Here is a 14,594-nt window from a genome sequence, read left to right as displayed (position 1 = left end):
TTGATGGACACAGCTCCTTATCTTCACTGTTGGGTTATGCTGCCACCTACAGGAGTAGGACAGTAGGCAGGGAAAAAACTTGACTACGCTTATGGAGCAGTCCCTGGGGGTATACTCCCAATCTCAGCTGTAGCCACTCAGTTTTTTTCTGCCTAGTCATGAGTAAGGACCTAGTTCCTTCCCGGAATCTCCTGTCCTGACCATTTATTTCCTTTTACATGGATTTTTTTCTATCTTTGATAATTTGTTTTCGATCAACTGCCAGACTGGGCGATGGACTGGATAATCTAGATCCAGAGGGTCTCAGCTCTGCGCTAGGTCGGCCGTGCCATAGCCCCACTGGATGGGGGCTGGCCTGCGAGTTAAACATCTCACGAGGGCGCATATGACCTGGCTTCAACCTGAGTCACAGCATTCCTCCTGGCCAACAGCCACCCACATTCCAATGGAGCGGTGGTCTGTCAGGAGTGGTGCCCACCCTGTTCCTGGTATAGTAGGTAGCTGTCCCCCCTCTACCCCTGGAGGGTTTTGGGGTGGATGTGGGCCCTTCCCTGGGATGGTCAGATCCTCTGGTTTCCCTCCTTCCCCTGCACCCCCCCATTTTATCGGTGGTCCTCTGCGGACTTGTTACCCCCCCCATCTGCCCACACCCCTCCTATGGGGAGGCCATACCTTTTTAGGTCTGTCTAGGGTGTCGAGCTGGCGATGGGGGTAGGGGGGAGACACACCGCCGGTGACCGAAAAATCAACTTTTGGTAGGTGGCTTTGTCTGGTGGGGGCTCCTACCAGGGGCCCCCTTACTGCTGGGATTTGGCTCGGAGCCCCTGGGGTCCCCCCGGTGCCATGTGGTGCTGCGCGGTGGGTGTTTTTTTCATTACAGTTTTTTTGTGCTATGGCTCGGTGGCCATGTTTGTGTAACCTCTGCGGCCGATTTCTTGTGGTTTGTTCATTGGAAGTGGCAGCGGACATGTTTTTGGAGCTGTATGGGTGGTGATTCGGCGGGGGGAGCCCCTCCTTATCCCCTAGTGCTGACTCTTGGATCTTTCTCTTCCTGATCGTTGCATGGTGTGCAGTTCGTTTGATGCTGTGAGTGCCTGATCGGTAGTGGTGAGGTTTGTGGGGTTCTCTCTCCCTCTCTCTGCTATAGCAGTGATAGTGCATCTGTGCTGGGCCTTGTAGTGCAACCAGCTTGATAGGGTTGTCCTTAGCAGTGTTAAACACTTTTATGTGTGGGTCCCCCTGTTCCTTAATGGAGTCGCTGAAGCACATTTCCCCACCTGATCCCCTCAGAGGCTGCTGGGCTCTCCGGGTCCTAACCATCACTGACGGCAGTCCTGGAGTCCTTAGTGTCCAAGGTGGATTTGGTAATGGGCAAACGGGCTAGCAAAAAGCGCTCCCCCCCCCCCGCCTTCAACTGCCTCCTCTCTCTCATCAGATCCGGAATCTAATTTGGCCAACACAGATGCGAGTTACCCTTCTGGGTCTGCGTCCACGCACCTTGCGTGCTCTGATAGTGAGGATGATTCCTCTGCTCCTCTAGCTGCGCATGAAAAGATGCTGGTGGATGCACTGATTGTGTCAGTGCGTCAGAGGCGCTGGTCCCTTCTGGCATCCACAGGCCCTCCAAGGCGGCGAAGGTGTTCCCCAATACTGTGACAATATTGTCACAAACCATGGGGCTATACAGAACGCAACTTTGCAATCCCTAAGTGTTTTGCGTTGCTGTATTTTTATGAGGATTTCCTGCTAAATAAAAGTGGATGGTTCCACCAGTAGTCGACTCCAGTTTCCAGGTTAAATAAAGAAAACCTAATTCCGGTGGAAGATTTCCCGACCTTTAAGGATCTGGCTGCTAGGAGGTTGGAGGTTCTGACCCGCCATATGTTCAGGGTGGCCGGGTCGGCGCTTAGACTGGTTTTTACTATTGCCCTGGTGTTAAATCTGACCGAGTGGGCCAAACTTTTGCCTCTTTAGATGCAACTCCCTTGCCTTCTAGACTCGGTAGTGGTCCTTCAGCGTATTATCTGGCTAAAATGCTCCAGATATTCTTAACTATTGGGTTAAACTGCACCCTACAGGAGTAGGACACTAGGCAGAAAAAAAGCCTGGCTACGCCTATGGGCAGTCGCAGGGTGTACTCTATCTCTCTCTACTATGATCGCAGCAATCCTCCTGGCCAACAGCCCCCCCCCCATTTCAATGGCAAGGGGATCTGTCTGGAGCAGTGCCCGCTTGGTTCTTGATATAAGTAGCTGCCCCCCTCTCCCCCTGGAGGGTTTTGGGGCGGACTTGGGCCCTCTATGGGACAGTCGAACCCCAAGTCCCTTTCCTTCCCGTCAGGCACCCCCTCACCTGTCCCCCCATTCTAACCCCACTTGTGCTTGGGCTGTGTGGGTGGTCTGGTCTACCTCCCGGGGTGGGATCAGGGCGCTATGGTGGTGGGGGGGGTGCGCCCCCATCGACCAATCAGCTGTGGGGGGGCTATACCTGGTGGAAACCCTTGCCAGGGCCTCCCATCCTGCTTGTGGCTCTCCTTGAGGCCTAGGGATCCTTAATGGGTCCCTGAGAGCCTCATAGTGTCACGCGGGGCCACCATTTTGCAGTAGCCTTGTCCTGCATTGCACGGCGGCCATGTTTGTGTAGTCCGCCAGCTGTTTTGCGGTGGTTTGCCATAGAAAACAGCAGCGGACGTGTGTCTGGAGCCTTCTGGGCGGCGTTTTCGGCGGTGAATGCCCCTCATTTCCTTGTGCTGACTCCAGGATCCTTTCACTTCCTAAATGCACGCATGTACTGTGCAGATTCTCCTGGTGGCTGTGGTGCCTGGTTTCTGTGGGGTGGTGAGTCTGGTGGGGTTCTCTCCCTCTCTGCTGAGGATCGATTGGTGCTTATGACTGGCAACCAAGTGGTGCTGCCAGCGCGGTGGGTATTGTCCCTTAGCAGTGTGTTACACTTTTTGTGGGGTTCCCCTGGTGACTCATGGAGTCTTTGGAGCACATCTCCCCACCTGATCCTCTCTCTGAGGCTGCGGGGCCCTCTGGGTCCCAATCATCAATCGTTGCACAGGCAACAGTCCTGGAGTTCGGTGAGTCCCTGGTGGAGGTGGCTTTCGTGCGACAGGCTAGCAGAAAGCGCCCCTTGCCTTCCCCTGGCTCATCTGTCTCATCAGATCCTGATTTTGATTTGTCCGCCGCGAGCGTCGGTCACCCTGCTGGGTCTGCGACCACACGCCTGGAATCCTCAGATCGTGAGGATGATTCCTCCACATCTGCAATCGCGCACCCTTCATAAGAAGTGGACTGTGCCACCGTTGGTGGACCCTCCGGTTTCCAAATTAAACAAGACATTCATGATTCCGGTTGAAGATCCTCGACCTTTAAGGACCCGGCTGACTGGAAGAAGGAGCCTGTGGCCTGCAATATGTACACTCTGTCTGGTTCAGCACTAAGGCCGCTATTAACCATTGCCCTGGTGTCGCAAATTGACTGAGTGGGCTAAGCTTTTACTCTGTCACCTGGAGAGAGAACAGCTCCCCCCTGCCTTTGCTGAGCTTGCAGACCAGCTGGTCCAGGGGCTGCAGTTTATCTGTGATGCCTCTTTGGATGTGGCTTCCCTAGTTGCTTGCCACTCTGTTTCGCCAGTGGTCCTTCGGCGTGTCCTTCTGATCTGCAGACTTCTAAAAATGGTTTGACTGATCTTCCTTTTCAAGGAGATCGCCTGTTTGGAGCTACCCCAGATGATGTAATTTAGAGTCTCACGGGGGGGGGGGGGAGACTACCTTTCTTCCGCAGGCTACTAAGGGCAAGGACCCTCGTCGTTGACGTGGGCCCTCCTTCTCGGCTCATAAGAAAGTTTTTCGTCCCTCAGAGTCGACTGACAAGGGATCGAAGCCTTTAAGGCCTCCTTTGGGGGATCCAAATGAGCCTGGTCTGGCAAGACGAGAGGGGGCTTCTCCAGACCCGTGGATAAGGCCCCTTCAGCATGAAGGTTCACCCTCACCTGAATATGGGGTGGGGGAACATCTTCACTGGTTCACGGACCCGTGGACTTCCCTGGTACAAGACAAGTGGGTTCACAAAGTCGTATGGTTTGGCTACAAGATTGTTTCGTCCCCAGTCCGATTACAGGCTCTCTTTGGGGCGATGCTAGACCTTTTACTTCAAAGGGTGATTGTCCCGGTTCCGACTTCGGATTGTTTTCAGGGATTTTACTCAAACCTGTTTACAGTCCCCAGGAAAGAAGGCAAGGTGTGTCCAATCCTGGACCTCAAGACGCTGAACTGCTTTGTGCGAGTGCAGAAGTTCAGGATGGAGTCCATTCACATGGCGGTGGCTTACCTGCATCAGGGGGATTTTCTTGAACAGACAAGGACTCACTGCTCAGGGTGGTGTAATTGCCTGATGACTCACACAGGTGCATGCCCCGGCTCGCCTCCGTGAAAACTTGATAAAAGAAAAGGAATTGGCAGCACTCCAGGTTGAGTCAAAATCCAGATTTATTGACTGGACATCCAAATTATGACAATCGTGACAAGGTAGACGCGTTTCACACACTGTGTGCTCAATCATTAAGGTGTGTGAAACGCGTCTACCTTGTCACGATTGTCATAATTTGGATGTCCAGTCAATAAATCTGGATTTTGACTCAACCTGGAGTGCTGCCAATTCCTTTTTTTTTTATCAAGGGGGATTTTCTTGCCTTCATCAACATCAAAGATGTTTACCTTCACATTCCAATATGTGTTGGTCACCAGTGCTTCCTCTACATTGCCGTGGGTGAGGAGCATTATCAGTTTGTGGCATTATTCTTTGGTCCCGCCACCACTCTTCGGGTCACAAAAGTGTTGGCCCCTGTACTAGCATTGTTACGCTGGTGGATTGTTTGCGCTGGTGGAAAACCTGGAGATCACCATACAAACTCTTATGGAATTCAGCTGGATTCTCTATCTTCAGAAGTCTGCCTTTGGTTCTTCCACAAAGCTAGACTTACTGGGACTGACTCTGGTCTCGGCCTTAGCCAGAGTGCTTCTTCCTCCGGACAAACTCCAGAAACTGCTAGCTGCAGTTCTCTCCTACTGTCCAGCAGATGGTCATCCCTCTGGACTTGTGTGCGGGTGCTTGGCCTGATGGTGTTGACCTTCAAGTCGGTCCCGTTTGCACAGTTCCATACGAGGTCCCTGCAAAGGGAGATTCTCATCAAATGGGACAAGAATTTGCAGTCTAAAGGAGGAGGGAAGAGCGCAACTTGAGTGCAAGATTATGATTTATGACATAAATACGTAGTAACTTACATTAAAATAAGGATAAAAGCGTCTGTCGGGTCCAAAACGGTTCCACGATGGTGAGAGGGGTCCACACAATCCGGGGTGCCTCAGGTACAGAGCGCCAGACCAGCTGGCTGTGTGCGTCCGGGCGATCGGGGAAATCAGAAAGATGCGGCTGTGGAGGGAACCGGAAGGCGTCTGACGTCAGCGGCAGGAAACTGGCAAGATGGCTGAGGGAGCTTCAACTGCCAGTCGATCAGACAAACGTTGATTCGGGCCAATACATCAAGGGTCAGGTTCCTCCTTTCCCTGTCAAAGGAAGCACCCCTACTCAGGTGCTCAGTTCCTCCTGGGCCTTCTGTCAGGCGTCAGGGATGCAGGTTTGCAAGACGGCCACCTGGTCGTCGGTAAACACTTTCACAAAGTTCTATAATGTGGATTTGTTGGCATCTGCAGATGCTTCTTTTGGCCGCAAGGTTTTGCAGACCGCTATTTAGAGGACCTGGTCCTCTTGAGGGTGTATGTTTCTTTCAGGTGGGCTCCATTTGTTTTGGTTGAGCTCCTTTTTTACCTGGTTGGCTATAGTTTAGATTTGGGAATTTCTTTTTTCGCTGTTCCCACCCCTCATGTTTAACACTGCTTTGTGACGTCCCAATGGTTAAAAAGATCAGGAGCTGTGTCTGTCAATGAACAAAAGAGAAAATTGTTTTTTTGTCTTACCGTAAAATCCATTTCTCTGATGTTCATTGACGGACACAGCACCCACCCCACTATGGAGTTGTAATTCTTCTGACACTGCTTTTAACAAAACTAAGTACCTATAGCAGAAAGAGGAAGTATACCTCCTAGGACTGCCCATAGGCGTAGCCAGACTTTTTTTCTGCCTACTGTCGTCCTACTGTAGGGGGCAGTATAACCCAATGGTTAAGAAGATCAGGAGCTGTGTCTGTCAATGAACATCAGAGAAATAGTTTTTACGGTAAGACAAAAACCTAATTTTTTCTTAGCACCATCAAGACATTTGCTATGAAACTTCACTGAAATAATGTGTATATTCCAGAAGTTCTTTCATGTGTCACAAAGTGTCTCCCCAGTGCGTCTTGCTTCATGTGCAATGCATTATTTGGCACTTTATTAAATGAGTGACAAATTTGTCCTTGCCATTTTGTGTCATCAGGCCATCTGGGACCAGAGCAAAAACTCTCAGGAGCATACCACTACCAGTAATGGAAAATCTTCATGTATGGTGTATAGGAAAGAGCTGTGGGTAGCCTTGAGATCAGTGTGTGGTCTGCAAGTCACCAATTGTACCTAACAAGAAACACAGCTCATTTATTCAGTATTTCTAAGTACACGACAAACAAATCTATGAAGTACAACATGAATGTTTAAGAATATTAGGTTCTCTTTAACAATTACTTGTATCATTTCAGTCTCCTGACTTTCCTAATTACATGCTTGTCTGTCCACAGAATGAGTAATATGTCAATTGCACTGATAAACTGTCGTTAGATTTAAAAACGTAAAAATTGGCAAAATAAAAAGGACCTGAACTCAAGAAATTATGTAAAATGGTTTACTTCTATCACCAGTGTACACACAAATTTGTACAGAAGGGGTTTTCTTTAGTACAAATATTTCATGTTTTCACTAAGCTTTTTAGCAATAGGTGGTTTTTCTACTTCCTCAAGTCTGAAATACTTGTTACTGTGTAAAGGAAATGTGATAACTACCGTTCTGTTGTCCATTTAATAAGCCCATTACCAATTAGTAAATATTTCATGTTTTTTTTTTCCTTTTTATATTCTTTAAGTTGTCACATAATACACATATATATATATATACAGCATGACAATAATCAGGTATTTTACAAGTTTATGGTCTATTTTTTGATCATTCTTCAGTGGCATCACTCCATGGTTTGAAATTTTCCCAAGCCTAATTTTGGTATAATGCAGCACCAATTGAGGACTGTAGCTTGGATTGTAAGAGCAACTTTAAAGTGTATGGTCTTTTGGTGTCTTTATTAAACAAATAGGTAAAATAAGTCAGGTTGATGTAAATAATCCTATTAATGCATTTTCATGCAGTATTTTTTTTTTTTTTTAGAATTGTATATGTGGCAGCTATGTTTAAATTGTCTTCCTGCTTTGCAGTGCTGCATAATGGATGGGTTTCTTTTCACCATGTAAGGCCCCTTTTACACAGGGTGGACTTCGTAAAGAGTATCCGCGTGTTCAGCAGGTGATCTCTCCGCTGATGCCCGCTAAGCAGGCAGGAGTCAGGTCCGTGTCTGCTCGACTTTGCAAAGCGGACATGGGCACAGCCCCGCTGTTCTTTGAAGTGTTCGATGGCAATGGACCACATGTCAGTTTTCCATCCGATCTGCCGGACAGATAAGGAATGGATCCCCCATCCGTCTGTTTTTGGCTGATCGATTCGGATGTCAGGGGGCACATGTCCACTAAAATCTGCCGCTCCTTAGAGAACAATGGTGGATCCAATCAGGTCTGCCTGAAAAACTGACAGTGAACTGCCTATGTGAAACCAGCCTTAGTCTGCTAGTCAGCTGACCGATCCGCTCAACAGCTGATAGGGTAATTTGACTGGGCCGCATAGAGCTCCTTCAACTGATTAATCTACAAAACAAATTAACAGAATGGTCTAGAATCCTTCACCAGGATTTGGAAGAGGGTCAACACCCTCTTGAGCTGGCGGAATTGACGGACCAGTTAATACAGGGGTTACAGTATATCTGTGATGCCTCCCTGAATGCGGCCCTGTTAGCCTGCAGGGCATCTGTGACTGTGTTGACCTTCCGTCGCCTGCTTTGGCTAAAATGTTGGTCTGCGGACCAAGCTTCCAAGAAGGTGCTTACTGATCTCCCGTTTGTGGGGGATCATCTGTTCGGAGCTTCAATGGAAGAGCTTATTAAAAGTCTCACTATTGGTAAGAGCACACTGCTTCCGCAGAGAGCCTCGGCACAGACGTGGTCTGGTGTTCTCAGCCCACAAGCAGCCCTTTCGTCAAGGGTTCAAAACCCTCCCGAGTATTCTCAGGGGGTTCCAAAAGACCCTGGGTTGGTAAGTCAAAAGCGGGTCCCTTTGGCTCCACAGACAAGTCCTCTTCGGGACAAATGGGTTCACAAATTGATTCCATCTGATTACAAGATTGAATTTCGGTCCTTGCCTCTGGCAAGGTTCTTCCCATCCAACCTACACCTGTCCCTGGATCGGTTGCAGGGCCTAATAGGGGCGGTGCAAGATTTGCTCTTTCAGGGGGTCATTGTGCCAGTTCCAGAAATGGAATGCTTGTAGGGGTTTTATTTAAACCTTTCCACTGTCCCCAGAAAAGAGGGCAAGGTTCATCCAATTTTGAACCTCAAGGCTTTGAACCTCTTTGTGAACAACAACAATTCAAGATGGAGTCCCTTCAGCGGGGGGATTTTTTGGCCTCTATCGACATCAAGAACGCCTATCTCCATATTCCAATATATAGCGGACATCAACGCATCCTTCGCTTTGTGGTTGGAGAAGAGCATTATCAATTTGTTGCGTTACCCCTTGGTCTCCATTTGCTCCTCGGGGTATTAACGAAGGTGTTGGCCCCGGTACTCTCCTTACTCAGACAGAGAGGAATTGCGGAACTGGGGTACCTGGACGACTTTCTTCTGCAAGCGGGATCGCGTTCCGTCTTGCATAACGACCTAGACCTCAGTGTGGACGCTGAATTTTTGAGAAATCGGCTCTGACTCCGTCCAACATGTTGAATTATCTGGGTCTGACTCTGAGTTCAGTTTCGGCTCAAGTGTTTCTCCCAGAGGAGAAACTGCAAAAGCTGCAGCATGCGATTCAGCTTCTGTTGTTTAACCGCTGCTCATCTCTCAGGACTTGCATGCAAGTGCTGGGGTTGGTGGTTTCCACTTTCGAAGGGTGTTTCGTTTGCTCAGTTTCACACAAGACCTCTGCAGAGGGAGATCCTGGCAAAATAGGACGGGAATCATGGATCCCTGGACAATTTGATCGGGTTAACCTGGGACACGAGGGGCGCCCTGCTGTGGTGGCTCTGCTCTCTGGCGCTTTATCAGGGAAAATTCTTCCTTATACTGGACAGTGATCTCCATGGACGCCAGTTTATCAGGGGCAGACATTCAGCCGAGGGGGTTTTTGACTCGCGAGGAGTCAGCTCTGCCGATCAACATCCTGGAAATCTGGGCAATCAGACTTTTTTCTGTCTCATGGGGCGGATTGTCTACAAGGGTGTCCGGTAAGGATTCAATCATACAGCGCCACGGCTGTGGCATATGTCAATCATCAGGGGGGCACAAGGAGTGCCCTTGCAGCCAAAGAAGTGGCTGGTATTCTGAGATGGGCAGAACATGTTCCAGCCCTCTCTGCTGTGCACATTCCAGGGGTGAACAATTGGCAGGCAGACTGAGTCCGTGCGAATGGTCTCTCCATCCGGAGGTGTTTCAACAATTGCACCTCTGGTGGGGGACTTCTGAAGTGAAACTACTGGCTTCTCGTTTCAACAGAAGGGTTCAGAGGTTCGTAGCAGGATCTCGAGACCCCTTGGCAGAACGCGCTGGTGGCCCCCTGGGGTCAGTATCGTCCAATTTATGCCTTCCCTCCGTTACAGCTCCTGCCTAGACTCCTGCGCAGGATCGAGGCAGAGGGGAATCCAGTGATCCTGGTGGCTCTGGACTGGCTTTGCAGGGTTGGTACGACTGGTCGCAGACGCTCCTTGGTGGCTACTTCTCAGAGAAAATCTGTTGTCCGATCTTCCATCCTGCTTTACAGTCTCTGGTTTTAACAGCCTGGTTATTGAAAGCCAGGTACTGAAGGATAGAGGATTCACAAATTCGGTGATTCCTACTCTGTTAAGAGCAAGAAAATGTACTTCCTGCAAGATCTATCATCAGGTTTGGATGCCATATATTACTTGGTGTGAGGCTCGGGGTGTCCTTCTCGATATCACGTCTGCTGGAATTTCTGCAAGAGAGTGTAGAAAAACGCTTCGCTCTGGGCACCATTAAGGGCCAGATTTCTGCGTTGGCAATTTTTTTCCAACGCTTGTTTAGCCTTGAATTCCTTGGTTCACACTTTTGTGCAAGGAGTTTGCCACATGGCCCCTTCTGTGTGGTCTGCGGTGCCCCTGTGGGATCTTAATTTGGTGTTATCTGTTCTTAAAAAAGCTCCTTTTGACGAGAGATTCCTTTGACTCTCACAGAAAGTGGCCTTCTTGGTGGCCATTACTTCGGCACGCAGGGTTTCAGATTTGGCTGCGTTGTCCTGTCGGACACCTTATCTGGTGGTTCACAGGGACAAGGTTGTTCTTCGTCCCTGTCAGTCATTTCTTCCTAAGGTCTTCTCAGGCTTCCATTTGAATGAGGACATTGGGTTGCCTTCGCTGTATCCTAAGCCAAAACATCCAAAAGATATTGCCTTACACTCCTTGGATGTGGTTCGTGCCATCAGGGTGTACCTGGCGGCTACTGACGGGTGACTTATGGATGGACCCTGTAAGGGACAGGTTGCGTCTACTGCAACTATTTCCAGGTGGATCAGGCAGACGGTGGTGCAGGTCTATTCCATTAGGGGCAGGTCCCTCCTTTCCCTGTCAAGTCGCATTCTACAAGAACGCTAAGTGCCTACTGGGTTTTCCATCATCAGGGGTCGGTGGTCCAGGTGCGCAAGGCGGCTCCCTGGTCATCTGTCACCAAGTTTTACAAGTTGGACGTCCTGGCATCTGCAGATGCTGCTTTCGGCCACAATGTTTTGCAGGCCGCTGTTGTGGAGGCTTTGGCCTCTTGAGGGTGTGTGTTTTTTCTGATTGGTGAGCCCCAGTTGTTCCTGGTTGGGCTCCCTATAGCCTGGTTGGCTATATTTTCTGTTAGCCTTTTTTTTGTTAACAGTTTGCTGTGTGCCCACCCCTCATGATGACACTTCTTTGGGACATCCCAACAGTCAATGAATATATGAAGCTGTGTCCGTCAATCAACGAAAGAGAAAACTGGATTTTTGTCTTACCATAAAATCCTTTTCTCTGATGTTCTTTTGCAGACACAGCACCCACCCCTCTGTGTGGAGTTGAGTTATGTATTCTTCTGACACTGCTTGTTACAAAACTGTTGTTCTAGAGCAGGAAGAGGGAGTTTACCCCCTGGGACTGCACATGGGCGTGGTCAAAGTCCTAACTTTTGTTAACCCTTTTTTTGCCTAGTGTCCTACTCCTAGGAAGAGTGGCATAACCCAATGGTAAATGAAGATAGACTAGGTTTTCCCTGCTGGGACCTAATCTCAGTTTTTTTTTTTGTTTCTTTCTGAAAAGTGTTTTTCCTTTTAAAATAGCTTTTTATTTTTGTCACTCGCGCTAGTTAGTCAGAATTTGGAGGACTACAAGCATCTGCACAGCTGCGCCTCGCACTGGTTATTATAGAACCTTATGGAGTCCCAGCCTGCCATCGAACGTCACAGGTTATTGGTACGCCCAGGCCTCGCAACGACAATGCCCCTGGAGACGGGGACAAGCCTGTGAAGTTCCTGTCTTCTCTGGGATGTCTCAACTTCGGAACACCCGTGTGTTGCTAGCATCCTTCCTGGCTGACGGCACCCCCACTCAGGGTGGGAGGTCTCCCGTATCAGAGCGGTGCCCACGTTCTCTGGACTGGTGAGTACAACTACCCCTCTGTCCCTGGGACCATGTTTGAGGGGGTGTTATGTGGGCCCACTCTGGGGATGGCAGTTCATGTAAGGTTTCTGTAATATCCCCCTTATGGCCGTCGGGTATGGCCCCCTGTCTTTTCCCTTTCCTGCCCCTGCGGGGGCGCTCTCGCTGTTCTGACCGCCATGCGGGAGTGTGTGGGTGCTTCCTACTTCCCGGGGGTGCTCTGTGAAGTTCCCGGTGGGGGCCAGTGCAGGCGTTTTATGCCGCATTTGCTGTTCGCACGGCCGCCATTTTGGGTGAGGGCATGCTGTCTGGACCTCATAGTGTGGGCAGCAGCCATCTTCTATCATCCTTCTGGCGCCATCTTAAGTGTGGGCAAATGTCCTTTATGGGCAGCGGCAATTTTCTCAGTGCTTTCTCTCCATTGACTTCTATTAGGCACCATTTTTTTGTGGCTCGGCTGGCTTTTGCCTCTAGGGGCGTGAGGTCACTTCCTCCTTTTACCTCCGCTTCTCAGCAGCGTGGCAGATATAGAGACACTGTGGGGTGATTTTTACTGTTTTTTCTGGCCTATATTCCTGCTAGCACTCATTTTTCTGGGTGGCTTTAGCTGGGGACAGGGTCTCCACCTGTGATGCAGTTTGCGGTGGGAGTCCGCGGGAACTGCCGATTTAAAGGGCCAGCGTCATTAATTTTTCACATTGCTATTATGGAGTCCCAGGATAGCAAATTCCCCACAGACCTGGTTGGTGGTTCAGGTACTGCTGAATCCGCTTCCATAGCCTCTTTATCTGCTGCACTTGCGACTTTAGCGTCAAAAGTGGACCTGCTGATGTCTGACCGGGTTTCAAAGAAATGGCCTATGCCCTCTCAGTCTTCTGACAAAGAGCCTGAATTGGTTGCCAAGGACAACTCCCCCCCTGAGGGGTCCCTGTCCTCTGTCGGATGCGGAGGAGGTGTCTTTTGGCTCCCGCAAATATCGCAAATCGGGTAAAGTATTCCTTTGTCCTGACTTGTTTCACTCTATTGTGGATGAACAATGGCGATGCATTAAGCACATGCTGGTGGTGCCTAAGCATTGTGCATGCCGTTATCCCTTTGCAAAGGCGGTGGATACCAGGTGGGCTGTACCACCAAAAGTGGATTCCCCGGTGGCCAGGTTGAATAAAGCGATTCTGGTGCCGGTGGAAGAGTTGCCGACCTTTTCAGATCCCGTGGATAGACGAGTGGGATCCTTATCTTGCCATGTACATGTGGTAACGGGTCACATGGTAAAAGCTAACATTGTGAACGTTTCATAGCACAGACTGCTACTGAATGGGTGAAGTTGCTGAAGAGCAACTTGGAAACGACACCGCTTCCCCCTGCGGTTTTGGAACAGCGGTTGGCCTTAGGTACTCTCAAAGGCCAAGTTTCAGCTTTGGCTATCTATTTTCAACACCCGTTAGCCACGGACACCCTTATCCGGACATTTATTCAAGGTGTGCGCCATGTGGCGCCTCCGCGGCAGTCCCCGGGAAAAAAAACGGCGTGGGGGTCCCCCCCCCCCCCAGGTTCCAAACCACACCCTTCGGGTCTGCTATGGAATTTGAGGGTAGGCCCACGCCAAAAAACGGCGTGGGGTCCCCCCCAAAATCCATACCAGACCCTTATCCGAGCATGCAGCCCGGCAGGCCAGGAAAGGGGAGGGGACGAGCGAGCGGCCCCACCCCCTCTGGACCACACCAGGCCACATGCCCTCAACATGGGGGGTGTTGGTGCTTTGGGGCAGGGGGGGCTCTGCACCCCCCACCTCAAAGCACCTTGCCCCCATGTTGATGAGGACAAGGGCCTCATCCCCACAACCCTGGCCGGTGGTTGTGGGGGTCTGCGGGCAGGGGGCTCATCGGAATCCGGAAGCCCCCTTTAACAAGGGGGTCCCCCAGATCCCGGACCCCCTCCCTATGTGAATGGGTATGGGGTACACTGTACCCCTACCCATTCACCCCATAAAAGGCAGTGTATGTAAATAACGACAGGAGACGTTTTGTAAAGTTTATTAAAAATCTTCATCTGTTCTCTGGTCTTCTCCCTCTCCTGGTCGCCTGTTTTGGAACCTGGGGGGGACCCCCACGCCGTTTTTTTTTCCCATTTTGGCGTGGAGTTCCCCCTTAAGATTCTCACAGCGCAAGTCGTCCCGCAAGTCGGAATCTGACTTGCGGTGCGACTTCCATTCAAATCAATAGGCTCCCATAGGGAACCATTGATTTTGAATGGAAGAAAAAAAATGTATAACGTGGCTTAACGCACGTTAAGCAACGTTATAGCAACGTTATTCAGCCTTTAGCAGCGTCAGGCGTTTTTAACGCTCCAACGCTGGTCTTCAGAACGCGCAGGTCGTGGGTTCTTGTTGCAGCTTAAAAACGCCTAGGCCACTTACAGCTCAAAAACATCTGTGTGTGCATGAGGCCATAGAATAACATGGAGGGGCGTTTTTAGGCTGCAAAAAGAAAACGCCTGACGCTACTTACAGCGGCGTTAAAAACGCCCGTGTGCATGGGGCCTAAAGAAGAACTTAAAAGTTAGTATGTAATCTATTGGGAGTACAGCAATCAGGACTCCAGTAACAAACCAAATGGCGTATACAGTGCAGGCATTGAGAATATATAACGTAGGACATAGTGCCTAG

At 49.9% G+C, this 14,594-nt stretch overlaps 1 protein-coding gene across 12 annotated transcripts in view; it reads left to right on the top strand.

Moving 5' to 3' along the window:
- Window positions 1-14,594, top strand: part of CASK (calcium/calmodulin dependent serine protein kinase) — a 651,701-nt gene that overhangs the window by 429,545 nt on the left and 207,562 nt on the right. The gene's annotated exons all lie outside the window — the stretch shown is intronic.

The sequence above is a fragment of the Pelophylax lessonae genome (genome assembly GCF_965119305.1).
Source record: "Pelophylax lessonae genome assembly, chromosome: 2".
In the NCBI taxonomy this organism is placed as follows: Eukaryota; Metazoa; Chordata; class Amphibia; order Anura; family Ranidae; genus Pelophylax; species Pelophylax lessonae.
Note: the sequence above shows the minus strand (reverse complement) of the source record. Positions and strands in the feature narration are given on the sequence as shown.